The sequence below is a fragment of the Otolemur garnettii genome, unplaced genomic scaffold (assembly GCF_000181295.1).
Source record: "Otolemur garnettii isolate 467f Iridium unplaced genomic scaffold, OtoGar3 scaffold00177, whole genome shotgun sequence".
In the NCBI taxonomy this organism is placed as follows: Eukaryota; Metazoa; Chordata; class Mammalia; order Primates; family Galagidae; genus Otolemur; species Otolemur garnettii.
Window position 1 is genome coordinate 1,121,209 of NW_003852572.1, and position 8,235 is coordinate 1,129,443.

General features: G+C 41.0%; 1 protein-coding gene across 2 annotated transcripts in view; it reads left to right on the forward strand.

Annotated features, from left to right (window-relative positions):
* The window catches only part of TLL1 (tolloid like 1), a 238,694-nt gene that overhangs the window by 217,724 nt on the left and 12,735 nt on the right, over positions 1-8,235 (forward strand). The gene's annotated exons all lie outside the window — the stretch shown is intronic.

Here is an 8,235-nt window from a genome sequence, read left to right on the forward strand (position 1 = left end):
GTGGTGGGTTCAAACCCAGCCCCAGCCAAAAAAAAAAAAAAAAAGATTGCTTTGGCTCTTTGGGGTATTGTATGGTTTCATACAGTTTTTAGAATTTTTTTATTTTCTATTTTAGTGAAAATGTCATTGCTGTTGTCCTTCATTAATGTTTTACAGTTTTCATTGTAGAGATCTTTTACCTCCTTGGTTAAATTTATGTGTAAGTATTTTATTCTTTTTTAGCAAGTATTATAAATGGGATTGTTTTCTTGACTTCTTTTCAGATAGTTTGATGTCACTATGTAGGAATGCTATGAATTTTTGTTTGTTGGTATTATATCCTGCGACTTTACTGAATTTCTTTCCTCACTTCTAACAGCTTTTTGGTGCATCCTTAGGGTTTACTCTAACTGGTCTAAGATGGTCATCTGCAAAGAGGAACAATCCATTGAACTTCTTCCTTCCCAACTTGGAAGATTTTTATTACTTTCTCTTGACTAATTGCCCTGGGTAAGACCCTGAGTACTCTATTGAAAAGAAGTGGTGAGAGTGGACATTTTTGTCTTGTTCCGGATCTTAGAGGAAAAATATACAGCTTTTCTGTTGATCATAATGTTAGCTGTGGGTTTCACATTATCATGTACTTTCCTTATATGCCTAATTTATTGAGAGCTTTTACTGTGAAAAGATTGTAAATTTGTCAATTTTTTTTCTATTTATTGAAAAAAGTGTTTTTTCTTTCATTCTGTTAACATGTATCACGTTTGTAGATTTGCATATGTTGAACCACCTTGGCAGCTTTGGGAAATCCCACTTGATCATGGTGAATGAGCTTTTAAATGTGCTGTTGAATTTGGTTTGCTCACATTTTGTTGAGAGTTTCACACCTGTGTTCATTTCATAAGTGATACTGCAGCCTGTAGTTTTCCTTTTTGTGGAGGTGGGGTAGTGTCCTTAGCTGGCTTTCATAATAGGGTAAGGAGAGGGTAAAATTTTGTGATACTATTTTTAAAAAATTAGAGGGCCTAGCAGTTATGGATAACAAGAATTACAATAAAATTCAGTGTCCTTTGTAACCCCTGAGCACTGTGTGCAGTGTTTGTAGTGCCCACGCACTGCGGGTGCTGAGTGCACTGTGTGATTGTTCAGCCCTTGTGTTTGTCATCCCTTACACGACAGCAGGAGAGCTGAGCCGTCACAGGCCACTATGTCACAGGCTTACAGAATGTGAGACTTGGCGTCACCATGCAGGTGTTGTCTTTTGTGCCCTGTTAGTGGTACCTATTGCTGCACTGTGAATTATCCCCGAACTTCTTGCCTTAAAACAGCTGTTGCATCTCATGGTTGTCACCTGCCTGAGTTGTGCTTTACTGGCAGTTCTTCTGTCACCAGTGACATTCATGAGGTTGGTCAGTGACTCTCACCTGAGGCATGGTCTAATTTGAAGGGGAAAGGTGGCTTCAGTTGTACATCTGTCACCTTGGGAGGGAGGGTTGGAAAGTCTGACTCGGCCTGGGCAACCAGATCCCTACACTCGACCTCCAGCGTGGTGGTCACAGAGGGACCAGTGTCTTCACTGGTAGGCCTCAGAGAGTGTTCCAGGAGGGCACAGGAGCTTCAGAAGCACCTGAACATCACCTGTGAACATTCTGTTGATAAAACAAACTAGCGAGGCTGACCAGTGCTCAAGGGCCAAAAAGTAAACCTAATTTTTCATCGGGAGGAATAGCAAAGAATTATGTAATCCCCCACATGCATTTAACAATGGCACATTGTCAAGGAAGTGAGGACAACAGAAATGAGTTACCATGTGCGCTCTCCCTAAGAGTCTGCCACAGTCCAAATGTGCAGCCAAAATACTAGTCGGTTAAAGTACACCACCTAGTATGCAAACAGGAAGTGCTTCAAGGTGAAAATTTTAAATGCCAGAGTAAATACTGTCTAATAATAAAAAGTAATAATTTGAATATGATGATGTAAATTATGTTTACATTATATAATAAACATACTAACTTTTCCCCTTATAATAATGTAAAATATGAAAATTAAAAGAATAGAGTTGCATTTAGAAGTGAGCATTTTAATACTGGAGGATAATTTTTGTATTTCCTCATATGTATTTCAGATATACACTTTCTCTTTTACCTTTGTAAAAACCCAAACCAGGCCAGACAAGGTGCTCACACCTGTAATCCTAGCACTCTGGGAGCCAAGGCAGGTGGATCGCCTGAGCTCATGGGTCCAAAAGCAGCCTGACCAGAGCGAGACCTCAACTCTAAAAATAGCCAGGCATAGTGAAGAGCACCTGTAGCCCCAGCTACACGGGAGGCTGAGGGAAGAGAATCCCTTGAGCCCAAGAGTTTGAGGTTGCTGGGAGCTGTGATGCCAGAGCACTCTACCATGGGTGACAAAGTGAGACTCTATCTCAAAAACAAACAAGCAAAACCCAACACTATCTTCATATAAATGAAGCAAGCTGGGATCTGGGGATGCTGGGAGCATCCTTTAAAACATTAAAAAAATTAGAGCACTCTCATATGTAATTTTACCAGAAAAATGGATTGCGATTTTTGTATTTATTGGAAGTGCCCCCCAAATAGTAAAATGTGGCTTGACTAGGAATATCTTGTACCACGTGAAACTGCACGTGGGCTACACAACACTGGTTTCAAGTTGGAGTCAGAAATGACACGGAGGAACAGGAAGCAGTCCCGGGGATTTCCATGACTTGGCAAGTGTATAAAGCTCCAGGAGTTTGGTCTTTAAACCCAGGCATTCTGTGTCTGCATTTTATCTTACTCCTCATTACAGATCCCTGCATTAGAAGGGAAAGGGGTTCATAATTGCCATGTGTGTGTTCTCAGATAGAATTTACATGGAAGACAATTATATTTGTACAACAGAGTATAGTCATCCTTCTGCTTCTTTGAGGGGTTGGTTCCAGGACCCCACTAGTACCCAAATCCACAGACGCTCAAGTCCTTGACATAAATGGTGCTGTATTTACATGTGACCTACACACACCTGCCCATATATTTGGAATCATCTCTCAGTTACTCACAACTCACAATGCCTGATACAATGTAAATGCTGTGTAAACGGTTGTTATACTGTATTTTTTTTTTTGTGTGTGTGTGTGGAAACAGAGTCTCACTTTAGCACCCTTGGTAAAGTGTTGTGGCGTCACACAGCTCACAGCAACCTCCATCTCCTGGGCTTAGATGATTCTCTTGCCTTAGCCTCCAAATAGCTGGGATTACAGGTGCCCACCACAACACCTGGCTATTTTTTGTTGCAGTTTGGCCACGACTGGGTTTGAACCTGTCACCCTTGGTATATGGGGCTGGCAGCGCCCTACCCACTGAGCCACAGGCGCCGCCCTATTATACTGTATTTTTAAATATATACTATTTCTTTTTGTTGTGTTGTTGTTTCTATTGATATTTTTTAGAATCTGCATGTGTGGAGGGCTGATGTAATAACCGTTAAGTAAAATGAACTACAGCAGAGAATAAAGAGACATTAGGAATATATACTCTGAACTCAGAGACTTCTGGGTATCCTAGCCATGTTATCCTGAGACAAACACTTTTCTTTTTAAATCCTTGATTTCTTCATCTAGATATTGGAGATAGTGCTTACTCATGAATTTTGTGTGTATATTAAATTAACATGTAAGTGTTTGGCATAGTGCCATAAGAAATGCTAGTAAGTGTTGCCCATTAACAATCATAATGATAGTAATTTTTTTGAACCAGGATCAATGGAAGTTTTTGCATAGTCTTGTGAATTTGAATCCCAGCAATTAAAGATGTAGCTAATAATTACTTTTCAGAAAACATTTTCTTTAAGTGCCAGAGATTAAGTGTTGGAGACTTTGTGGTCTATATGATCTTTGTCACAACAACTTAATATTAAACAGACATCTATAATGCACTGTATTCCAACTCTTAGAATTATTGTGTTGTAATAAAAGTTTTATTTCAAAAATACGGGGTAAGCCAGCTTTGGCTTGTGGGATGTAGTTTGTTGTCTTCAGAGCTAAAAGGGTCTGGGGAAAGAGTGAAATCATGATTCCTCAGTTTTAAAGCTCCTTTTCCATGAAAGTTACACGTGCTGAAAGGGTGATGATATTTCACCCTTCCTCTCTGTGGAGGCAGAATAATGGGTCCCCAAAGATGTCCATGGCCTACTCCCCAAATTAGTAAATCCCTGGCAGAGGGGACTGTGCAGGTGAAGGTAAGGATCCTGACCGGGGAGATTGTCCGGGCTGATCTAGGTGGCCTTATAAGGTGCAAGCAGGAGGTTGGGGAGGAGAGAAGCTCCGTGATGGGTTCTGATGCTGGAGGAGGGGGCAGGAGCTGGGGGAGGCAGTCAGACTGAAGAAGCTGAAAACTGCAAGGAAGCAGGTTCTTACCTGGGGCCCCAGGAAACAGCACAGCTCCGCCTGCCTGTTTCAGACCACCGACCTCCACACCTGTAGGAGAAAGAGTCTGTGATGCTTTAAACTGTTTAGTTTATGGTAATTTGCTACAGCAACAATAAGAAACAGGTAAATTTGCTTTGATTTTATTATGACTATGTATGTGGGGGAGCACACTTAATCCTGAAATGCTGACTGTGTGGTTTTAGCTTTTAAAGTACAAAGAAAATCAAAATCAAGAGATGCTATGGGGGAAAAAATCTTCTTAATAGAAAAGGGATAAAGTTTTGAGTGAATAAGAACAAGTATCTGTTTTCCTGCCTTCATCCTGTCTTGGTTCTGAGAGTCTCAACTGATCATTCGATTGGTTGGAACCTTTTTTATATTTGGATTTAATGTTCAGTAAATGCAAAGAAAACCCAAAATAGAAGCAAGAGGAAGTTCTAGACAGAGGGACATACTGTGATAGACTAACGTGTTTCTATCATTTTTATTTGATTTACCATCTCTTTGAGCTTTGCTCAGTTACATACAGTTGTAATTTATGTTTCATGTATTAAATATTTAGAAAACAAAACACCTATAACTATTAATTATTGATCATAAATCCATAAAAATACATTTGATCACAGAGAAGACTCATGGGAAAGAAAGTGTCTTTGGAACCAGAGACTGGGGTTTGCCTTCCCTCTGCCATTTTTCCTAGTGGCGTTTGATCCTCCAATCTGTTGTGGGAAACCAGGTGACACTTCTTACCCAAAACAGAAAAAGGGGAAAGATGGCCAGGACCAGGGAGCTCTGAAGCTTGTCTCACTGCTGCTCAAATTGTGTCAGTCTCTTTTAATTCTCTTAGCTTAAATGTTCACGCTAACCAAGTTTTGTTTCTGGGGAAAGTGGTGTCATTTCATTTTTTGTCCTTTGTGAACATACGTAGTCACTCTGCATGGCCTCAATTAACCAAGAATAATAGAATAATAGATGTTCATATGAGGGAACAGCATGGGGAAGCCTGGACAGTGGCCAGCCAGGTGGATTAGGCTTGCCTGGTGCTCCAGGAACACACAGATATTTCCACAGCCTGTTACCACACTTCAGTCTTACTCCTTTTGAATTGGACTCCTTAATCTCTTAGCTTGCCTGTAGGAGAAGCATTAGGGTTTCTGACTGGAGCTCTTAGTTATTCACACTTTTTCAGCCTCTCTAAAACCTAGATTAATAACCCTAAAATCATAGAAATACCACAGTGCTTATAAAGTCATAGTGTAAATGCTTAAGAGAAATATTGAAGTACAACAAAAGAGGGTGGTATTTTAGCAGAAATCAGAGCTCTTACAGCTTTGTGTGTTAGGCGTTGCTTGTCCCAGCCCCACTGTGAATTTGAAGGACTATTTGGAAATCTCAGTGTCTTCTGAGGACATTTCCGTGGCATTAGTTTCTGGTGGCTGATCATTTTCATATTCCATGAGATTTGGATTGTGGAGTTTCATGGCCCAGCTTGTGTCCTAGAAGAAAATTAAAAATGGCGTATCACTTTATTTTGAATCCTAAAATAATTTGTACCCTAAAGAGTAAAGCTCATCTTGAACTCTAAAAAATATGTTAAAAGTTATCCCAGTCTCCCAAGGGTGTCCTGTAACAGCTTTGTGTGGCCTAGAAGTATTTTTTGTTGATGTAAAGTCACCATGCATGGAAGTTTCTCTGTGTGGCATCCTGACGGTGTGAGAGCCACACCTCTGCGACCTCGCTGTATGTTGTTAGGCAGGGACACCTTGCTTCTGTGCGATGTGGCTGTTACATTAAGTGTATTTCTGGAAAAAGACTACCCAGTGTGTGCAGCAGACCTAACCAGCTGCTGTCGATTCCAAGAGGGAAATTCATTAATTCCTTAATGAATGAGAGATTTCTGCATCACATGAGCGCATGTCAAGTCCAGAACCTTGACTAATGTGACTCTTACAGACCCAGTCTGATCTGTTAGTAATCTGATGAAGTGGAACCAGTTGGCTCCAGGCCAGGTGTCCGCAGTGCCCCCGGGCCTCCAGCTCAGTGTTACTCTGTGTGGTGGTAGCTCTGTTCTGTTAAACAGACATTGTGATGATGCCAGACGCCCTGCACTTCTTTTGGGAGTGAAACGGTCATTTTTTGTCTTTCGCACTTAGTTTTCAGTGGGCCCATCAATGCAAGGAACATGTATGGTCTGTAAATTTTGATCCTGTTTTTAGCTATTATCTATCGGATGTACTTAGAACATCATTCCCCCACCTTTCTTATAATTTTTACTTCCACACAGGTGAGTTCCCTATTGTTTGTGTTTATAGAGGGATGACCGTGAAGCGCAGTCAGAAGAGGCAGTTTCTCCACGTGATGGTTTTCAGATGCTGTTTTCTGAAACAGTATTTTTTCCTTTTGAGATATGATTATTCTTATAATTTGGAAACTTGGTTTCATACTTATAAAGAACTCTGTGCAGTTAAGCCAATTTTCTCTTAGTGGTTTCTTATCAATGACACACTGATATTAAGAACAAACAGTGTGCGAGGCGGTGTGATAGGAGCCGACTGCCTTCCCAGGGGAGGCCGGAAACAAGCGGTTTGAGTGGGCCACACCCACAGCACTTCATATCTGAGGCTGGTAATAAACAGGAGGTGGGTGGCAGGTGAGTCTCTGTGCTCCCTGCAAGGTGTCTGCTCCCCTGGGCGGCAGAGATGGGCTCCTCCAGCTCACCTGCTGGGGGGCTGTGTGTGCTCCAGGCCAGATAAGCTCTGCTCAGACCCCCGTGCTCACTGTTCTCCTGTATTTCTGTTTCCAGTGAGAGTTTTGCACTTTGTTTAATCTTTTTTGCAGGGTCCAGTGTGAATGAAGTGGACATTTTTGCCCACGTGATTATAATAATGGCCCTAATGCTTATGGGCTGTGACACTTTTGTTTCTACTTATTAAGAAGGTTGCCCTGGAAACAGAGAGAAGATAAATCAGCCCTTTTTTTCTTTCATTTCTCCTTTTAAGTAACTGTATTTCTTTCTCCGATTCCCTAGTTAATATGAATTGCGTCTCTGATGTCTCCCTGGCTTCTCCAGGGTGTGAAGCCACAGTAAGAGGGAAGGTGATGAGGGAGAGGTCACTGGTCAGGATGGAGAGCCATTAGCAGTCATTTCTCAGGTGTCTTCAATTAAACTGAGACGCAAGGATGTAAAAGATCTTGTGGATATGTTTTATGCTGCAGAAACTGTAGGAAAATTAATGAAGATTGAAGTGTATTTTTTCATGTTTGTTGGTAATTTTTCAGCTTTGCCCTCCTTACACAAGAAGTATAAGAAGTGTTCTATGTGATTGTTTTTCTGGGGAAAGGAAAGACACTTAATTTCCAAGGGTAACTAACCTGTAATCTCTGGAATTGGTAATGACTGAGCAATGTTATTTTCAGTCAATCTCAATTAAACTTTCCTTTGTGATCTTTAATGTGTTATATATTTAATGAATTTTTATTTTAAATTTGATGAGACTTGACTCACGGTGGCTCACACCTATAATCCTAGCACTCTGGGAGGCTAAGGCAGATGGATTGCTTGAGCTCAGGAGTTTTGAGACCAGCCTGAATAGGACCAAGACCCCATCTCTAAAATTAGTCCAGCATTGTGGCGGGCATCTGTAGTCCCAGCTACTCAGGAGCCTGAGGCAGAAGGATCTCTTGAGCCCAGGAGTTTGAGGTTGCTGTGAGCTGTGACACCACTCTACCCAAGGTGACAAAGTAAGACTCTGTCTCAAAAAAAAAAAAAAAAAAATTAAAAAAAATTACTACCCAGGCAAATTAAAATGATTTTTTTTTTTTTTTTT